The sequence below is a fragment of the Rhinatrema bivittatum genome, chromosome 2 (genome assembly GCF_901001135.1).
Source record: "Rhinatrema bivittatum chromosome 2, aRhiBiv1.1, whole genome shotgun sequence".
NCBI classification, from domain to species: domain Eukaryota; kingdom Metazoa; phylum Chordata; class Amphibia; order Gymnophiona; family Rhinatrematidae; genus Rhinatrema; species Rhinatrema bivittatum.
Window position 1 is genome coordinate 38,739,095 of NC_042616.1, and position 21,779 is coordinate 38,760,873.

Here is a 21,779-nt window from a genome sequence, read left to right on the forward strand (position 1 = left end):
GTTCATTAGCAAATTAAAGGATGAAAAAAGAAAACGCCGCTGTGTCTCTGTCACCAGAAATATACGCAATCTTTGGTCCTCCCACTACTAGAAGGTTCTGATTATTGCATTCAATTCAACCTATTGTAGGGCCTAAGATGCCCTACACTTATGCTTTAGGGGCACAGCTTCTATGCATGCAAATCAAATTCTGTACATAGCAATACACATCCACCCTATTTTATGCCCAGAAACACGCATGAATTGTGTTTTCTGCAGCTAAAAGCTGAACACAGGATCCTCACACTTCAAACTCCAGGTTCAACACCATAGACTAATGCTGGCCCCAGAAACTTTACATGTATTGTCTCACATGAATAATATGAGAACTTCGCATCATATCAATTTGAATTATGGAAAGTTGGCTCAATATGGAGACAAGAATTTGCCAATCGGAGTATGATTAATGTTTTGAAATTACAAACAGCACTCTTAGTGCAATAAGTATCTTAGTCACGTCCCTAGCGCCTCCTTTTTGACAGAAGCGGCGGCTGTCAGCGGGTTTGACAATTTTACCAGCGTCGGTTCTCGAACCCCCCGACAGCCACAGGTTCGGGAAATGGACGCCGGCAAAATTGAGCATCCGTCTTCCAACCTGCGGGCCGCAGGCAGATTTACTTTTTTTTTTTTTTTTTACTTTTGGGGCCTCCAACTTAATATCGCCTGAGGTGGGGGGAAGGCAGTCTGTGGTGTGGCTGAGTCAGATGCACTGAGGCTCGGAGTGGGAGGGCAGACGGTGCTGAGGCTGGGGGAAGCCATTCATACTGGGCCTCCATGGCATTTCCAAAGGTGTCAGATACAATGGTTTATGTTCAAGTTAAGGAAGGTGAAGAGAACCTGTTACATTTTAGGTTATGATCAAACCCTGCACTAAACGAGAAGATATCTGTGTTTCATATTCCGTGGCTAATGACCTGACAAAGCTCCAGGAAAGGAACAGTCCAGCTTAACAGGCCACCTTCTGAACAACAGGGAGAAAACGAAGTGCTAGCCACTGAAACATCCAGGGTACGACCAAAACAGATGTTGAGCTACGGCTGCACTGGGTCTTCCCAAATCGTGGGTCGGGAGCCCAAATGAAGGGGTTCAATTTCGTGACCCCCCTGAAGTACGAACGAGCAGCTGAACATCCTCCGACTAATCATGCCAGCAGTGAAACGCACAGCCATCTTGAACAAACTAATATTTGCAACGCAAATGATACGTAATGCGTAGTGACGCAGTGACGCACTAATTTTTAGCGTAACGTAACGTAACTCCATTTTGGAATAATACTTTGTATTGTATTAATACGAATGACAATGTAAAATGTCTAACACGTCAATTAAATGACGAAACAATAGTCTGATCTTAAGCTACACCTACTAGAGACCACGCTAGCTATTGCTTGTTCAGCAGTTTGTAAATTGTTTGTTCAGCAAAAACCAGAACGCATGTGTGAAAGATAAGAACTGTAAAGTGCATAAAGGTTTGCTCCTAAGGGGGCGTGGCATGCAGTTGTACTGAGCCTTTGTCTTAGCTGCATCTTGCTGGCAATAAAAAGTCTATCTTTACGGATCAGTTGTCTGGACCTCCTTACTGACTAAAAAGAGACGGTTACATTTGGCGAGCCAGCCAGGAGGTACCGGGGACGCTATTTTAGCCCCCCAGTGGGTCCGGTAGTTTGGTGGCGGAGCGATCCCCCAGACGCACCTGGTGAGTGGCCACCGCTGAGTTCAGCGATCAGGTTTCTGAGGGGACCGTTCCACAGAAATTCTTCTGAGACCTCTGGGCTGGTGATCTGGGAAGAAGGCTTTCGTGACGATCGGAAGAACCCTGCAGGCGAGTATTATGGGAATGATGGGAAAAGTGAAGAATAGCTAAAAGAGTAGCAAATAACCGGTCCATCCGTGAGGGGACCGAGGGGGCTTTGATCACACCCCAAGCGGTGGTTTGGTAGGAATTGCATTCCGAAAGCCACGCGCATAAAAAGAGGAAAAAGAAGTAACGCGTACGATAGTGGGAATAGGTTTCTTGTTGTGTGAAAGAGAGTGAATGGCCTCGCAGTTCTAGACCGGGCGACCGCGTTCTAGTCGGGGCAATTGTGACCCTTTTGTGTCTGACGGATACGGACCCCTTACCTATCCGTCTTCCCTTCCCTCCTTTGTCTGTGAATTCTATCCTAATGGGAGGGGGCTATTCAACTCCACTAAAAGTTATGACGGAACACTATAGTGAAGTGTTCGATAAACGTAAATGTACGAAGCCCGGAATGGTTCAGCGATGCACCCATAGGTGGCCCGGTTTGTGTGTAAATTGGCCTCCGGAAGGAACTTTCAATTTCCAAACGGCCACAAGGGTCCTGAAAATAGTTGAGAAAGAAGAGAATCTGGGTTGCCCTGAGGATAAGGCATACATAACTGCTTGGATTGCAGTTATCGAGAATCCTCCGAAGTGGGCAAAGAAGTTAGTGGAGGGAGCCGCCCTCATAATGGTGGCGCAAGTAAACAAAATGGGAGACCGGAAGTCCTCAAACCGGAAAAGAAAGGGAAGGGCGGCCATCTTAGGAATAAAGGACCATGCGTCATCTGCGGCGGCCATGTTTGTAGTGCAAGGGAACTCACGGACTCAAGAAAAAAAAATTAAACCCCTGCCGCCTGCAGTACTGCCTGACGCAGAAGATCTGCTGCCGCCACCCTATGCCCCTAGCTGCCCTCAATCGTATAATGCGCCACCAGATCCCCCAGCTCCCGCCGCTGCCCAAATTGATCATGAAATAATGCCGATTCCCGAAGTACGGCTTGAAGCGGAAGCGGCGGCGGCAAAAGTTGAAGACGGCGGCGAGTCGTCCGTGTCCGGCGGCACTCGCAGTAAAACCCAAGCCGCAAGTTTGCAACTACCAATTAGAGAAACAACCACCGTAGTTCCCGTGGTCCCTACTGAAGAAAACGAGTATAATACTACGCAAACTATAAAGTTGTTTACTTACATACCTTTCACTTCCAGCGATCTTTTTAACTGGAAACAGCTCGGTCCCTCTTACGCTGATAATTCAGATCAGATGCTAGATTTTTTACGAGGAATTTTTGCAGCCCATAACCCCAACTGGGCTGACATTCGGCATCTCGCCTCCATCCTTTTTACCACCGAAGAACGCCGACAAATACAATTAAACATGGAAGAAGCAGCTCGGCTGGGAGCCGGGTCAGACTGTAATCCAGATGAAGTAGTGAGAGAGCATGCCCCTGTCGCCGATCCCAACTGGGATTTCCAGACGGCTGCAGGGCGAGCCCGCATTGCTGCATACCAAGTCGCCTTTCTCGGAGCTTTAAAGAAAGGAAAGCAGAAAGTCATGAATATGGGGAAGATCCACGACGTGGTGCAAGGAAAAGACGAGACTCCTGGAATCTTTTTGGAGAGATTGATGGATGCATATCGGCAATACAGTCCGTTCGACCCAGAGGACCCCAAGAGTCAGTCCGTCATAGTGATGAGCTTTGTCGGACAATCCTGTCCCGATATCCGCCGGAAGCTACAGAAATCAGAGGGATTTGAGGGAATGACTATTAGCCAGTTAAAAGCCATGGCTGACAGAGTTTATGTAAACCGAGAGCCGGACGGAGACAAGAAAGAAAAGAAAGAAAGTAGAAAGTTAAGAGAAAGTGTTAGTTTGTTAGCTGCAGCGCTGGAAGAAACGAATTTCGGAAACTCGGCCAGGCACTATCAGGGATATCCTGGGCCGAGAGGAAGGGGCAGGTCACCCTCGAGGGGACCGCCCAGAGGACGAGCTAGTAGAGGAGGATCGTTTAGGGGTGGAAGGATGCCGTTGGGAGCCAATCAATGTGCATTCTGTAGACAAGAAGGACACTGGAAGTCTGAATGCCCTGAGTCCCTGCAAATGAAGCAGGAAGGATATACTCCGTCCAAACCAAAGGAAGCTGAATGGCAGATGACTGTAGGAGAAACCTCTAGCGAAGACAGTAGTGAGGCATGACTAGAGAAGGGAATTCTTCCATTCGATCCCTTAGTAGAAATCAAAGTAGGAACTGAGACATTTAAGGGATTGTTAGATACCGGGGCACAAAGATCAGTAATGACTACCGCTATTACCACGCCCACTTCGAAAAACATTTCTATTGTAGGGGCCTCTGGAAAGCCACTTATCGCTCCCTTTCTTCAGAAACGACAAGTTCGAGTGGGAGGACAATTAGTATCTCATCAGTTTCTCTACGTCCCGGGATGCCCAGTTCCCCTTATAGGGAGAGACCTTCTTTGTAAGTTAAGAGCTAACTTACAATTCGAATCGACAGGAGAAATAAGAGCATCCTTCGCTGATAACCCAGTCTCTCTCATCTGTCCACTCCAAGAAGAATGGAGATTACATCTCCCCATAGTCGAACATACTACTACGCACCGATATGGAGGAAACACCGTCCTCAACGAAAAGCGCAGACAGCTAATGGACAGTATACCTAAAGTATGGGCTGAACAAAACCCAGGAGGAATAGCCATCAACGCTACCCCCATTTGGATCGAGATGAAACAGAATGCACAGGTGATAAATCAATCTCAATACCCCATTCCGTATATGGCCAGACAAGGAATTCAGATACACCTGCAAAGATTGTATGATTTGGGCATTCTCCGGCGAATCCGATCTGCTTGGAACACCCCTCTGTTGCCAGTAAAGAAGCCTGGATCAAATGACTATCGACCAGTACAAGACTTAAGAAAAGTGAATAGTCAAGTAGCAGATCTAGTAGCCCTCGTCCCAAATCCGTACTCAATCCTGGCTCAAGTCTCTCCTGCATCAAAGTGGTACAGTGTCATTGATCTCAAAGATGCCTTCTTCTCCGTCCCGGTGGCGGAGGAATGTCAGAAGATTTTTGCTTTCAAATGGGAAGATGCAGATACTGGAGTAAAGCAGCAGTACACATGGACTAGGTTGCCTCAAGGGTTTAGGCACTCACCTACGCTGTTCGGTGAGCAACTGGCAAAAGATTTAAAGATGTATCAAGTAAAGTATGGGCCAGTCATACAATACGTGGATGACCTTCTGTTGTTTCGAGAGACGTACCTCGAATGTGCGGTATCCACTCTTCAGCTGCTAAAGACGTTGTACTCAAAAGGGTATCGTGCAAGTAAAAAGAAAGCGCAAATCTGTGAATTGGAAGTAGAGTATTTAGGCTTCCAAATACGTGGAGGAACCCGATGTCTGGGGATTTCTCGCACCAGTTCTATAAGAGATCAACCTGTACCCACTTGCAAGAAAGAGCTCCGGGCGTTCCTTGGAGCTGCAGGATACTGTAGGCTGTGGATTGCTAACTATGCAGTTATTGCCCAACCCCTGTACGACAAACTGCGGGGTAAAGAGGCAGAATCTCAACCCTTCCAATGGGAAGGAAACGAACTGGCAAGCTTACGTCAACTAAAAGAAGCCTTAATTGAACCACCTGCCTTGGGATTGCCAGATGTGATGAAACCATTCCATCTATTCGTCGACGAGAAAAAAGGCATGGCCATAGGGGTATTGACTCAAACCTTAGGCTCATGGGAACGACCTGTTGCACATCTGTCAAAAGGAATGGACAATGTGTCAAAAGGATGGCCGGGATGCCTCCGAAGCATTGCTGCTGCATGTCTACTGATACCTGAAGCTGTTAAGCTAACATTTGGACAAACTTTACAAGTAACAACTCCTCATACAATCCAAGGACTGCTAGAGACCCATGGACCAAAATGGATGACAAATTCACGTCTTGTAAAGTACCAAGCGTTATTATGTGAAACTCCAGAAATTCAAATACAGGACAGTAAAAACCTGAATCCTGCAACTCTACTCCCAACCCCCACTTCAGTTTCTCATAAATGTGGGGAAATTATGGCAACAGTACATTCCAGCCGACCCGACTTACGCGACCAACCCTGGCAAGGAGCATGGACTTTATTCACTGATGGAAGCAGCCAGGTTATAAATGGAATCAGGGTCGCTGGGTATGCTGTAGTCTCCGAAGACGACATTGTTGAAGCCGAGCCCCTACCCCCAGGGACATCAGCGCAAAAAGCTGAATTAATTGCGCTCACAAGGGCTCTGCAGTTGGCAGAAGGAAAAACTGTAAATATTTATACTGATTCAAAGTACGCTTTCCTTACGATCCAAGTGCATGGAGCCTTATACAAGGAACGAGGATTCCTAACTGCAGAAGGGAAACAAATAGCTAATGCATCGGAGATACATCAATTCCTAGACTCTGTATGGGCACCAAAGAAGGTAGCTGTCATGCATTGTAAAGCCCATACAGGGAGAACTGATCCCATCGCCAAAGGCAACCAATGGGCAGATAAGACTGCGAAAGAAGCAGCACGTGTGCAATCACCACATACTTCAACTCCCACTTGCCCACTTCTGCAGTTCACGAATGAAACCCCCATTTATTCAGCGGAAGAAAATGATTGGGCACAAACCGAACAATTTCATCAGCAGGATGGGTGGTGGATTGTACAAGAAGATAGGGTATGGATACCCGACGCCCTGGCATGGACTGTTGTCAGGGAAGCCCATAATAAAACCCATCTCGGCCGAGATGCATTAGCAACCCTGTTGGCAAAAACTTACTACATTAATAGACTCTTTCAGCTAACTAAATACGCTGTTAATCAATGTGTTACCTGTGCAAGGAACAATCCCAGAAATGGACCTGGTCCAGCTCCTGGACATATATTGCGAGGAACAACTCCGTTTCAAGTTTGCCAAATCGACTTCACCCACATGACTGCTTCAAAAAGATACAAAGCAATGCTGGTAGCTGTCTGTACTTATACCGGATGGATCGAAGCCATACCAACTCGAACTGAGACTGCCAAGGAAGTAGTAACATTGCTTCTCCACAAAATTTTACCACGATACGGATTACCACGGCAGATAAATTCAGATAATGGAGCCAACGTGTTGTTGGGGTAAGTCGGGCTACAAAGGGGGGTGACACCAATAGGGTCCACCCGTCTCAAACCCGTGAAGCAACCAACGACCTCACAACATATTAGGGCTCACATTCAATGTTACTGGTATTAACTCTTATTGTCGTTTCAGTTACTCTTCAGATATAAAGTGATACTTCTGCCTTCTCTTCAAAGTTGAAGTATCAAAGGGGGGAATGAAGGGGTTCAATTTCGTGACCCCCCTGAAGTACGAACGAGCAGCTGAACATCCTCCGACTAATCATGCCAGCAGTGAAACGCACAGCCATCTTGAACATACTAATATTTGCAACGCAAATGATACGTAATGCGTAGTGACGCAGTGACGCACTAATTTTTAGCGTAACGTAACGTAACTCCATTTTGGAATAATACTTTGTATTGTATTAATACGAATGACAATGTAAAATGTCTAACACGTCAATTAAATGACGAAACAATAGTCTGATCTTAAGCTACACCTACTAGAGACCACGCTAGCTATTGCTTGTTCAGCAGTTTGTAAATTGTTTGTTCAGCAAAAACCAGAACGCATGTGTGAAAGATAAGAACTGTAAAGTGCATAAAGGTTTGCTCCTAAGGGGGCGTGGCATGCAGTTGTACTGAGCCTTTGTCTTAGCTGCATCTTGCTGGCAATAAAAAGTCTATCTTTACGGATCAGTTGTCTGGACCTCCTTACTGACTAAAAAGAGACGGTTACACAAATGGGGGTCATACAACCGTGAGCTGGGGATCAGAAATGCCTCAAAAATGGCAGCACTCTTTAGGCACCAGCAGCATTAACAGTGGACGTCAACGTGGGCCTGTAAGCCCCGCACGCACTCGCAGGCCCTGCGGTGTCACTGCTCTTCCACGGGTTTCTATGGTAACAGGGAGGAGAGGCCACTGCAGAGCCTGTGAGCTTGCACTAACTTAGGGGTCTCCAGCCTTTCAGGGAACACAGACCCCCCCCCTTTTCACAGACCACCACAAACCTCTTTTTAATCGAGGCACACTATGCATTCCAGAATCATTCCTAAGGCGTAGAACTTAATATTAAATAATGCTTACTGACTAATCTGAATACAGAAGGAGGGCAATCTCCAGAGCTATTTAAAATCTGCCCTCATAACTGAAGGCTGAAGCCAGCAGTGGCTTCCACCTCTCACTCCAGCTGCAATGGGGAAAAGGAAGCAAGTTAAAAAAAAAAAAGTTCCAGATTGGAAACTCGGGTCGATCCGGCGGAAAAATCAGCACCGGGACCCGCGGACCTGCAGTCTGATTTTCAAAGGGAAACTGCCCACTGCCCTTCCTTTTCAAAGCTCGGGCCGGCGGAGGGAAGGCAGTACTTTCGGAGCTGTGCGGCTTGCACCTGATCTGAAGCAGGTGCAAAGCAGAGGGACTGAAGAGCGTGCACAGGGATTTCAAATTCAGTCCCTGCTTCCCTCCCCCAGCCCAACCCTGTTTCTTCCCCCTCCCCTCGCAGGTGAAAGCTCGCCTGCTGTTCACAGCGTGGATACTTTCACCCTCGGGGGGGGGGGGGGGGGGGGGGACAGTCATTCGCAAAGGGCTTTGTACATGGATAAAGAGGCGTTTGCCCACATAAAGGGGCCGCTGCAACAAAGTCGTGTAGAAAGCAGGCACTGAACAGTCAGCGCCCGCTCTCTTAACGCGCCCCAGGCAACTGTTCAGCGCCCGCTTTCTACGCGACTGTATTGCATCGGCCCCAAGGGGAGCGCCATGCAATATTAAAATTAGGAGGGTCGCGTTAGCAAGGAGGCGCTAGGGTTGCGCAAAAGCGACCCTAGCGCCTCCTTGCTAATGCGAACCCAATTGGTTTTCGTGACCGCCATACTTCGGTCACGAAAACCGACGCCGAGTATATCGGCGTCGGTTTTCCTTACCAGCGGGCAGCCACGAAAACAGACGGCGATAAACCCGGCGTCAGTTTTTGCGACAGCCGTCCGCCGCTAAGAAAACCGACGCCGGGTTTATCGCCGTCGGTTTTCGTGGCTGCCCGCTGGTAAGGAAAACCGCTGCCAATAAACTCGGCGTCGGTTTTTGTGATTGGTCCGACTGTCCTTTTTTTTTTTTTTTTACTTTTACTTTTTAATATCACAACCATATTAAGTGGGAGGCAGTACAGAAAAGCAGTTTTTTTCTGCTTTTCTGTACTTTTCTTTTTGATGCGCAAAGCTATTAACGCCTGTTCCAGGCAGGCGTTAATAGATGACCGTTAAATGTGTGTCCGAGACACACATTCTTATTTTTGCACCGGGAGTGAATGCCTAATAGCCTCATTCACAGGCATTTGCACGTGATGAGCGCCATTAGACTCACTCCGCGTTGGACGCGCGTTGAATAGGCGCTAATCCCCCTATTGCATTAGGGGATTGATTCTACCCGTGTCCGACTGCAGGCTCAGCGCACCGTATTGCATCGGCCCCGAAATGTTTTGAAACTTACTCTCCCTGAAAAATGAACCCTTTCAGCCTGCTTTTCTTTTATACTTTTCTTGTTTTCTTTTATGATTTTTACAAACACATACAGAAAATGAGAGCCACAAAATAATTTAGATTTTGGAAGCTTTTCAAAGAAAAGAAGGCTTATGAGATCCCCAGGTCTGTCTGTGTCCCTCCTAAATAACTTTTGTGTTTAATGTCATATCAGCACCTGGCTATTCTCTCTTCCTCCCTCCTTCTTGACCTCTGGGAGTCATCTCTCCCTTCTTTCCTCCTGGACCACGTTGATGCTTTATTCAGCCCTCTCTCTCTCTCTCTACCTCTGTCCAGCATGAGTAGAGGGCAGCCTCTCCACTGAGAGGCTGCCCTCTACTCTTAATCTCCTTAGGAGGTCAAGCATGGATCCCTGTCTCTCTTTCTATCTTCCTTCATTTCTGTCTTGTCCCTTCTTCACGCTCTTTTCTCTCATACTGTTATCCTCCATTTCATTTCCTCTTCCGCTTTTTTTTAGTGCCATTCTCCTCTCCGTCAGAGCAAATGGCAGTAGCGGGCAATGCCTCTCACACCCCTGCTTTCCTCAGTGTCTCGCGGCTGCAATGGGCCCCTTTCTTGCCCACATTCCCGCGCAGCGTGGCAGTGGGGTTTAGGATGCTCGAGGGCTGCAATCTCTGTCCCCCTCTTCTCCACCTCCTCCGGAAATGTGGCAGTGCAGTTTCAGGCTCCCAATGGATGCAAACAGTCCCGCTCTGTCCCTCCTCCTGCAGCAATGCGGGGGAGTGAAGTTTCTGGGCCTGCAGCAGGCCCCCCCCCCCCAGTCTCGCTCTCCTGGCCTCAGGCAGTGGCCTGCTCTTTTTCTCCCCAGCTAAGCTTTCTTGCATCCCTTCTGGCAGACCCCCAAGCTTGGGAAGCACTGGCCTACACCATATCCCTGAGGGACGCCTCCCCCACCTGCCCACGTCCCAGTCCCCACTGATGCTGAGCCAGCCACGCTCGAGCCTGCCTGGTAACAGGGGAATGGGATCCATCCCCTCCCTCCTCCTCCTCAGGAGCCCTGACTCATTCTCCCCTCTTAGCAGAAGGTGCGAGAGGCAAAAACCACCCCTCGGTGGATGGCATCCCACTGGTTTGGGAGGGGGTGCATAGCCTCTTGTGGTGGCTGACCCATGAAGCACGGTTGCCTCGTCTCCTAGCCCCTTGTTTCACAAAGGAGGACAAAGCCGAAAAGCAATAATACATACAGGAGTTCTTGCTGCCAGACAGCGCCTAATTTAACCTTTGCTCCATTGTTTTTTTTTTTTGGAATCCAATTACAGTGTTTCTTCTTGTCTCTTTATTTTTTATTCCAATTGATCAAATGAATCAGGTCCAATTGCAATCATTACTTATTATTTTTCCAATCTACACAGGAGGCCTCTCAAGGAGAAAGGCGCACTTTACTCAGCAGAGCAGTGCTGATGGCGTGAGGAACGGAAGCAAAAGGGAAAGACCTTGAGCCCGTCCAGTCCAGGCCCCCTGGCCACCCCCAATTTTAAAATTGCCCAAAGGGCAAGCACAATTCCTCCCCCCCCCCCGACCCTCCCAGAATGCTCCCTGCTCCTCCCCACTCCCCACTGGCATTATCAGTCTCCCCTCTGGCCACACCACCGCTCCGATAATGCCAGCGGGGCATGAGGTCACCCCACTGCCATCAAACTCCGCAGGACGCACAGCGCTGTGTTGCCTGCCACCCCTGCCGGATACTGGCCAGGCCTTCCTTTTCCTCCACTCTAGGTTACCCATGGCCTCCACTCACTTGGCATTAATGATCCCTTTGAGTCTCAAGTTAATTCTTTTCCCACTACTCTTGGAAGGCTTTAGCTCTAGTATTTTGGATCAATCTTCACATAAAACCCAGAGATGGGTTTGTGCACACTTCCATTTTTAATCAAACCACTTGCCTCTTATTTACCTTCAACAGATAAATCACGATTTTGCACCTGGAATTTTTCACAGGGGCGTTAAAAAGGACTTTTCATTGTTTCTCAGTTTTTTTCTTCCCTTTCAAGATTTGGTAAACTAATCTGGCCTGGGTAACAAAGCTTTTTGTGCATCTCTGCCACATGGTCATTGTGTTTGCAGTTTAACACCTCTTCTTTGGTTATCCAGAGTTGGCCTAAAACGTTATAGGTCTTTGATGTTGCAGAACCCACACTTTTATCCGTACATTAAGTGATTGAAACAAGCGCACTCCATCAGATTTGGTCTCTTTATTAAACAGACTGAAAAAGGATTTACAATTACAATTAACAAATAGATTTCTAATTGTTTTAACAGGGTCAGCTTCTTCTCTTCTCCAGTATTGCAGTCTTAAAAGAAACATAGCATACATTTCTAATCTGTTGCTATATTTCACAACATCCTGCGGGTCTAACAACGACTGATCAATGCGTACCTGTGGGTATGCTAGGTCACGTCTGTTGGGCTGTGTGTTAATTCAACAGTTTTGGTCTAAAGATTTACATTATATATATGTGTGTGTGAGAAGGGGGTGTACGGGAGAAAACCTCAGCACACCTTAAAGAAGCAGCTCCAGAGGTCTGCCTGGCCCACCTTTAACCCTATTATAGCGAGGAATGCTGGTCCTGGGGGCAAGGCCGCAATCAGTCTTATTAGACTGTAAGCTCTACTGAGAAGGGACTCTCTCAGGTGCGTTTGTACAGCGCTGCGTCTTTTTTGCCCTTTTTGTGAAAGAAGAGAACGACAACGTCCTTGGCGGGTAAAGCTGGAAGCCAAAAGTGGAAGATTCCCCCCCCCCGCAGGCGTGGTTCCCTTACAGAAGGAACAAGCAAGGCCCGAGAGAAGGGCGAAGAGGGGAGGAATCACAAACTAGTGACGGCTTGCAGCAGCGGCAACTACATGGATAACCCTCGCCTGCAGAAGAGTAACTTTGCGATCCCGGCTGAACTGGACGACGGTCCAACGCGAGCCCCTTGATGAGAGTCAGGGTGCGGCGAGGCCCTCTTTAGGAAGGAGTTAGGTCCGTAACTGAATGTCATCTATAGAGACGACTGGGTGAGCCTCCCTTGTATACATGGGGATCGACGACTCTACGCCACCCGGCCGGCGGTAGTGGCGACTAAGGGCAGGGAAAGCCACCGTCGAGGTGGGAAAGCTCCCCCGAGCTCCCCTATTCAGTGGTTCTGGGACCCGCTTATCCCCTATTTGAGACTCTGCGGATCCAGCTTAAGCAACTCTGAAGACAAAGTAGAGGAACTTACTGCGGCAAAGGAGGAACAGCAGACACCTCGTGAGCCCTTAACTTTGTTCCCTAGAACGGGTAATTGTCAGGAAAAAAAACCCCAGAGAAATGTATAAAGAAACAATGCCAATCTAAGGCACCGGTAAATCTCAACCCAGTGCAGTGAAAACTTGTCAGTAAGCCAGGCCGTGTTTGGATCACAAGACCACCCACTCCGTCTATTCTATTATCCACCTTTTGCACTGTAAAAAATGTGCAAAAATCTCAAGCAGTGCCTTAAATACTATTTCAAAAAATACTTATTTTTTAGGGGTTTTTTTTTTGGTTTTGCATTGTTCTAAAAATATAACAAACGTAAACAGAAAAGGGAGGGGAAACCCAGGAAGGTTAGACAGCCCCAAACTAGGATGGGGAAGGAACATAGGAATGTCTGTTTTCTCAAGAGTGTACCCTTAGGAAGGGCACGGGTTGAGCTGAGGGGGGAGGGTTCTTGGAGGTGGTACATAGGAGAAAACCTCAGAACACCTTAAAGGAGTGGTCCCCAACCCTGTCCTGGGGGCCCAACCAGCCAGTCGAGTTTTCAGGATATCCACAATGAATATACATGAGAGAAAGTCTGCATGTTATGGAGGCAGTGCATGCAAATTTTCTCTCATGCATATTCATTGTGGATATCCTGAAAACCCGACTGGCTGGTGGGTCCCCCAGCACAGGGTTAGGGACTAGGGATGTGAATTGTTTTTATAACGAATTGAAATATCGTATGATATTTCTTAATTCGTTATATATTGGCTAAAACATGAAACGATCTTTTTTCCCCTGAATTTTTGTGAAAATCGTTTTTCGGGTTAGTGCACGCTAACAAAAAAATGTTTACTTTTGTTATTTTTTGTTAGTGTGTGCTAAGGGGAGTTAGCTTGGCATGATAATTTTTAAACTGCTAAACGATCAAACAGGCCATGGGGCCATTGCCATTTGCGATTCTATCAACCTACGAGATCATTGCGCTCTTCCCAATGTGGCCTCCTTGAGATTCCATCTCTGAGAGTTGCTAGACTCCATGTTACCCGAGAATGTGCCTTTTCTGTTGCGGGGCCAACCATCTAGAACTCTTTTCCCATTGACATTAGACAATGTGAATCCTTTAAAAGTTTCAGAAAACAAGTTAAAACCTTTCTTTCTAACCTTGCCTATTTTTAGATCATGCTATTTTATTGATTTTTACGATAAGTTTATTGTTTTTAGTTATGTGCTGTTTTTAAGTTATCTATTTTTATTTTTTTTCTTGGATTTGTAATTTTATATTATGATTGTACTCTTGTTCTTCGCCTAGTCCTTTTAGTGTTAGGTGATTCATAAATAATAATAAACATAAATGTAACATGTAGAGTGAGAATTCTTTCAAGTTTGCATTCTGCATTTCACAAAACCAGAAGTTTGCTTTTGAATAACTTTAGTTGAGCTATTTTCAGTTTAAATCATAGATTTTGCTATTTTATCAAAGGTCTCCTGAATATTTTACTCCTTTTCTGTCTTTTGATTGTTTGTTATGCTTGGGGGGGAGTGGAGGTATGGGAAGAGTCATGCATTACAACATCTTGATTGTTGTATATTAATCATTTCATTATCAATAAAACAGATTAATGTTACAATGTCCCTTCCATCATGTTCTATCTATAGTTGTATTCACCTTCTTAATTTTAGGAAAATTCAATGGACAAAAATTCTCTTTCAGGTTTTCATTTCTGGTATAAATTGGAATATGTTTTTGGAATTTAAAAGTGGATATTCTTGGGCACTGAAAGAGAATTTACCAAACTGTCTATTCCTTAAATATTGTTGCATTTGTTCCAATATAAAATATTCAACAGAGAGTCAATTATTGGCTGCCAAATCAATTCAACTAGGTTGTTCAGGGATGGGTGTAATGACGACACATAAATGTGCTCTCTTAGGAAACTGAGGAATTTTTGTTAACATCCAAGAAGAGTAATTTTCAAAGTTTGGATTCAGCTACTATGGAAGCAATGACTTTTGTTACTCTAATTGTTCATCTCAAATTGTGAGAGCACTGTATAAGCACCGGAATATTCTGAAAGGGCATGAATGTGACTGTAATGATTTTAAAAAATGCATATAGAATATTTATTTACATTTCTCATATTCCACCTATAGCGGCTTCCAAGAACTCTAAGCCGAGCACAGAACCCACATAAACATTTGTTAAGAGAAACTTCGCAATCCCTTAGGTATTGTGGGCCTTTATCTTGGGAAACCTTAGAAAACAATGAAATAATGTTAAAATTAACCCTCTGAATGACAAGCAGCCAATGTCACAGGTGCAAAATTGGAGTAACGTCATCTCTCTAAACACATGGGACAATAACCCAAGCGGTGGCATTATGAAAACGCTGTGGACTATGATTTGATATTTGGGAAGTCCCTCATACAAAATGTTACAATAATCGATAGCCTGAAGCACAGAATGAAAACCATGTGGCAACATGTCCTTTAACATCTTCCCATGTCCTGTTCTGCTCTAAATTGCTTTCTTCCTCATGTGCTGCACCATTCTCATTCACAGGTATCTCACGCAATGTCCCCTCCAATTGCTGTTCCAGCACCTCCCATCTGGAGCTTCTTAGCTGTTCTGATGCTTTTCTTCTGGTGCTGCTTAAATGTTTCTGCTCCTTTCTTCTGGTCCTCCTCACACTGGGAGGTCGATCGGACCTTGTGTCCGGCTGGCCAAAGTCATGTGGCGCCAGGCACACTCTGGGAGCAGTAGCCCCGGGTCCGTGCCGCGCGGGGGGGGGGGGGGGGGGTAACCTTACGGAGGTCAGCCAGCAGTCAAACCCGCCCCTTTGGGGGTAATAGTCAGTAAGTTGGGGGAGGGGGGGGGAAGAGGAGGGAGCTGGTGGCTGGCGTTCGCGTTTCGTCAGCTACAGCAATTTCAAATGCGCTGTCCTCCTCCCATTGGCCTTTCAGTGACATCACGTTGGCGTTGGGGGTGGCTGGTTGCGCGCCACCAGATCACTTCAGTGCCTGGCGTCGCAGCAGCCAACTCGGTCGCTTGACGCGCGTGTGGGAATTTTGGGGGCGTAAGGTCTGTTGTTCCCTTGGCTACTGGCCAGGTGCGGGGAGCTCGGACTGCGACGGTAGCGTGCTTCCACACTTCGGAGGATCGTTTGCAGGGCATAGCAATACCGGCTGCAGAGCTCCATCCGTGTGCCGCTGTGCAGCCGTCCGGTTACAGCCTCTCTGCGGGGTGAGAAGGAGGAAGTTCAGCATCCTGATCGTGGGAGGGGCCGTGCGAATGGCGACTGTGTAGCACTTGATTCGGCAGGCTCGAGATGGAGTGAGGAGGCGGCCTGCGGGCCGGTGGAATCGGAAGAGAGTGCAGCGGGGTGTGTTCCTGGGAGTGGTGCTGCGGAGCAGCCGGCTGGAGCGGTGAGTACTGCTGCGGCCTTGTCTGCTCCATCTTCCGCTGGTCCTTTATTATTTGCGGCGGCAGGGGCTGGTCCAGCGGGTAGTAGGGGTGGTGCTGGCTCTGTGACTGTGACCTCATGCCTGATTCTTGTAGCAGGTGGGGCGGTGACAGCGGTGGGGGGGGGGGGGGCAGTTTGTGGTGCTCGCTCCGAATCCCGTTCTCGGGGGGGGGGGGGGGGGGGGGGGGGCAGCCAGGGGAGCCGTGATGGAGAGTGAAGCGGCTGGTGGGGTGTTTTCTCTCGCTACTGAGTAGTCCGGCAGCTTGGGTGGTGGTTCCAGCGCACGGGTTAGTGCAGCTGTGCCTGTGGCTCCGGAGACGGCAATGGGGCAAGGTGGTCTGGGTCCTGCTTCAGAGTGGCTCAGCGCGGAAACCCAGAGCAGATTGGGAGAGTCCGGGTTGCCTGGTTTCGGAGGGCTGTGGCCTGACTGGATGGGTTGGCCCAGTCTGCCCCTGCTATGTGGCGGGGTGGGGGGTATCCGGTCTCATTCGGTGATCCTTCCTCTGAGTGGGGGGTAGCTTGGGGGCGGCCCACGAGCAGTTGGTGGGGGTTTTCCGAGTTCTCTAGGCCTCCGTGGCGTCCTGCAGGGGATGGAAGGGTCTCTAATCTGACAGGGAGGGCCTCCATCGCTGGGTGGGAGCATGGCGGGGGGGCCCTTCGGGTGGGTGGCCATGGGGGATGGAGGGCTTTGGTCCTTCTGCGGGCGGCCTTAGTGCTGGGGGATGGCGGTCGGCGCATGGCGGGACCCCAGTCTGGGGGGCACCTGTGGCCATGATACGTGGGGCTGAAGGGGATTGGGGCTTGGCTGCGAGTTTGGTGCCTCCTCCTGCGGTTGCTTTTGTTCCTTCTCAGGAAGTTCCGGATGCAGGACCAGAAGATGAGCCTAGCACAGCAAGGCACAAAGATTGGTACCAGTCCCTGCGAAACGGCAGCCGCATCACTGGCGGATTCGTCCCATCTGGGTGAGTTTGTTTTCATTCCTGGCGGGGGTTCCCGTGGGGAGTCTAATTCCCAGGATGTTCCCGTTGTGGGAGATGGCGCAGTTGAGGGAGGGCCGTTTGATCGTGGGGAGGCTGAGGCAGGGAATAAGGATGTGGTACTTGTCGAGGCCAAGAAAAAGGAAAAGTCCAGGTGCAAGAAGAGGCGGTCCAGATCAAGTTCTTCGGAGTCCTCATCTTCGTGCTCATCCAACTCTGAGGTGTCGTCGGTGGCCGGGTCTAAGGCCAGGAATCCCAATAGGGGTACCCCTGCACTGGTCACTTTTTCGGAACTCTGGGAGGAGGTATTGAGATCGCTTCGCAAGAAGATTTGCCACTGTAAGTTAATTGATATATTTCAGCTTTTGGAAGGTCGGCATGGCAAGTGAAAGGAGAAGAAGAAGCGAGGGAGATTTGAGCGCTTTCCAGGATCTCAGAAAAAAAGGATCACGCAACGTGCACAATTGGATTCAGTCCTTTTTGCGCCTGGCAAGCGTGATTGGTCATCGAGATCCGTCGCAATACGGCCCGTTATTGTCTTATGGTGATGCTATTTTAGCGGCAAGTAAGGAGTCTGAGGGCTGGTCGTGGTTGAACTACGACGAACGTTTCAGGGAGCGCATGGAAGAAAATAAGTTCATGTCCTGGGGCACGCAGGACGTCAGCCTATGGCTGACACAGATGACTTCCAAAGTGCCCTCTGCTGCCTCTGAGTCATTGGTGAATCAAGGCACGGGTTTCAGTCGGCCCTTTCGTCAGGGAGTCCCCGCGAGTGGTGCGGATAAATTTGAACAAGGATCTACCAATGTCTGCTAGCGATTTAATTGCTCCACATGTATTTTCCCGGACTGTAAATTCAGACATGTGTGCTCCAACTGTGGTGCGGGTCATCCCATCTCTCGGTGCACCAAGCGCACAGGCGACAGACCTAGCCCCACTACTATCCCAAAGGGAGCGGCCAAGTGAGGTAGTTAGTAAGGCAGTCTCTCCCATTCAGGTTGCATCCTTGTTGCCATGGTTACGGATTTATCCTTTGGGAGAGGCGGCTACGTTGTTAGCTCAAGGATTTACGGTTGGTTTTCGGATCCCCTGTACGGGTGTGGGGCTGATTGGCGGGTGGGGGGGGGGGGAGAGAATTATCCATCAGTCAAAAAGATGCTTAATGTGGTGGGGGGTAAGTTGCAAAACGAGATTGAGCTGGGCAGGATTGCCGGTCCTTTTCTTGCTACCCCAATTCCGGGTTTGGTAATTTCGCCGCTAGCGATTGTGCCGAAAAAGGAGCCGGGAAAGTACAGGTTAATTCATAATCTTTCTTTTCCGGAGGGTAAGTCTGTTAATGACTTTATTCCTAGAGAGTTGTGCATGGTCCGTTATGCCTCATTTGACTCAGCAGGGCGCACAATTAAAAGATGTGGACAGGGAGCCTTGATGGCCAAAGCTGATATAGAATCTGCATTCCAGTTGCTGCCCATTCACCTGGATAGCTTTCATTTAATCGGTTTTCGCTTCGATCAGGCGTTTTATTTCGAAAAATGTATGCCTATGGGTTGTTCAATCACTTGCGCTTATTTTGAGGCCTTCAGCACGTTTCTTCACTGGGTGGTGGAGAGGCTCTCGGGATGTGGGAATATTGTTCATTATCTAGATGATAGGACAGGATCGGACGATTGTTCCAGTCTTTTGCGCTGCTTTCAGGAGGGCTCTGACGATTTTGGTATTCCTTTGGCATCTGGAAAAAAGGAAGGTCCGTGTACTAGGTTAGTATTTCTGGGGATTAAAGTGGATTCAGATGCCATGGTATCGCGGCTTCCCGCGGACAAAGTCGAGTGGATGCGGGCTTTGGGATGCATGGCATTGGAGTGGCCGAAGTTGTCCTTGCTGGAATTGCAATCCTTAGTAGGCAGTCTTTAATTTTGCTTGCAGGGTGATCCCTATGGGCAGGGTATTTTTGCACAGGTTGTCGCATGCCATGACTGGCGTTACGAAGCATCATCATCATATTCGCGTGACCGCAAAAAAATTCACGAGGATCTGCGTATTTGGGACAGGTTCTTGCTAGAATTTAATGGTAATGCATTTTGGCAGTCTGATCCTTTGTCAAATCAGGACCCTGACTTGTTTACAGAAGCGGCCGGTTTGGTGGGTTTTGGGGCTTTCTTCCAGGGTTCTTGGTGTGTGGCTGGCTGGCTGGAGGATTGGGTGTCGTCGGGCATCACAAAAAATATCACTTTCCTCAAATTGTTCCCGATTTGTGGTAGCAATACACATATGGGGCTCGCATTTACGAGGCAAGAGAATAATCTTCTGGTGCAACAATTTGGGTGTGGTGGAAGTTATTAACAAAAGAGCGGCTAGGTGCCTACTGATTTCTGAATTGTTGAGGGAACTTATAATGCAATGTATGTTATTAAATGTGACTATATGGGTCCGACATGTCCCTGGTGTGGCTGACTCTCTTTCTTGTTGCAAGTGGGAGTTGTTTTGAGAGCTCGCCCCAGCTACGGATCCATGCGGAGCTTCGGTGCCGGCTTTCCTCTGGAAATTTGGTTCCTGGAAGCTGCTGCAAGCATCATTAGCTTCTACCACATGGAAATGTTACGTAGCCGGAGCCCGTAAGGTGATGTCATTTCTTGTTTCTTTGGGATGGGCGTGGGGGCCCGTTTCAGACGTATTCTTACTACATTTTTTGGAACAGGTCAGACTGGAGGGATGTTCCAAGGCAGCGGTGAGTGGTCAGCTCACGGGGTTTTCTTTTTTCATGCAGGCTCACGGATGGGGTTTTCCCGATTGGGAGGTTCGTGGTTCGGAGTAGTTTGGTCGGTTGGGCTAAGGAATCGGGTCGGAGCATTGATTACCCACGATATTCTTTTAAAGTTATGGGACACGTTACCGAGCATCTGTTCCTCGCAGTACGAAACAGTGCTTTTTCAGGTGGCGTTTGTGTTCACTTTTTTTGGTGTGTTCAGTCAGTGAACTGGTGGCCAGGTCCGCCACAAGTACGGAATATCCGGGTTTACTCATAAAGCATGTTGTCATTTCGACTACATTTGTGCATACCTAAGTCAAAGACTCACCAAGGGGGCAAAGGGCGTTTGGTTGTCCTACTGGTAGTGCTGGGTTTGCGTTCTTGTCTGGTAGTTAACGTGTTGCAGTTTACCCAGGTTCGGGTGGTTGGGTCAGCACAGTTTTTGGTCCATGTGGACTTGTGACCCTTAACGAAGTATCAGTTTGAAATGGTTCTTTGTTCTACATTAGCGGCCATTGGCCTGGATGTTTGCCGTTTTGGGATGCACTCATTTCGGATTGAAGCGGCAACTTCTGCGGCTTCTGCAAGGGGGGGGGGGGTGTGTGATTAGGAGGATTGGCAGGTGGAGGTTGGACACTTAAGAGGGCTACGTCCGTCCTGGTCATAACTAAGTATATGCAGTGTCTAATTGTTTTCTCTTTCCAGGTGCGGAAACTGCTGTGAAATCCCTGGATTATTGGACACATACACCTTTTGGGCGCATAAGCATGTATGTGGATGCCCGTATGGGCTTCATTTGGACTTGCAGTGGCAGGGGGTATGGATCCGATGGTTGGGACGTAGGGGCATGCTATGGGATGAGCTGATTCCCTGCTTGCGGCGGGGTTAAGAACAGTTTGGCCAGCCTCAGGCACTGGTGATTTATCTCAGGGGCAATGATTGGGGAACAATGTCAGGCCGCAAATTTATTAGCATGGTCCGGATGGTCCTTATGCTAGAGTCTATATTGTTTCCATCAGCTATCTTATGTTGGTCAGACATTATAGCAAGGCCTGCTAATTGGATAAATGAATCTGGCACAGGAGCAGGGTGAAAGCTAACCAGCAAATTGGCTCCTGGTTAGTGCTTTTGGGTGGTCGGCACATTCGGTATGATGGTCCGGGGGGGGGGGGGGGGGGAGCAAGGTCTTTTTGGACGGGACAGGATCCATTTATTCTTCATAGGTTTGGACCTACCCTTTGGAAAAGGGTAAACAGTGGAGTGCCTCAGGGATCTGTACTTGGACCGGTGCTTTTCAATATATTTATAAATGATCTGGAAATTAATACGACGAGTGAGATAATCAAATTTGCGGATGATACAAAATTATTCAGAGTAGTTAAATCACAAGCAGATTGTGATACATTACAGGAGGACCTTGCAAGATTTGAAGATTGGGCATCCAAATGGCAGATGAAATTTAATGTGGATAAGTGCAAGGTGTTGCATATAGGGAAAAATAACCCTTGCTGTAGTTACTCGATGTTAGGTTCCATATTAGGAACTACCACCCAGGAAAAAGATCTAGGCATCATAGTGGATAATACTTTAAAATCGTCAGCTCAGTGTGCTGCAGCAGTCAAAAAAGCAAATAGAATGTTAGGAATTATTAGGAAGGGAATGGTTAATAGAACGGAAAATGTCATAATGCCTCTATATCGCTCCATGGTGAGACCACACCTTGAATACTGTGTACAATTCTGGTCGCCGCATCTCAAAAAAAGATATAGTTGCGATGGAGAAGGTACAGAGAAGGGCAACCAAAATGATAAAAGGGGATGGAACAGCTTCCCTATGAGGAAAGGCTGAAGAGGTTAGGGCTGTTCAGCTTGGAGAAGAGACGGCTGAGGGGGGAAT

At 48.0% G+C, this 21,779-nt stretch overlaps 1 protein-coding gene across 2 annotated transcripts in view; it reads right to left on the bottom strand.

Annotated features, from left to right (window-relative positions):
• The window catches only part of LOC115083857 (zinc finger protein 271-like), a 634,158-nt gene that overhangs the window by 374,716 nt on the left and 237,663 nt on the right, over window positions 1–21,779 (bottom strand). The window lies entirely within an intron of this gene.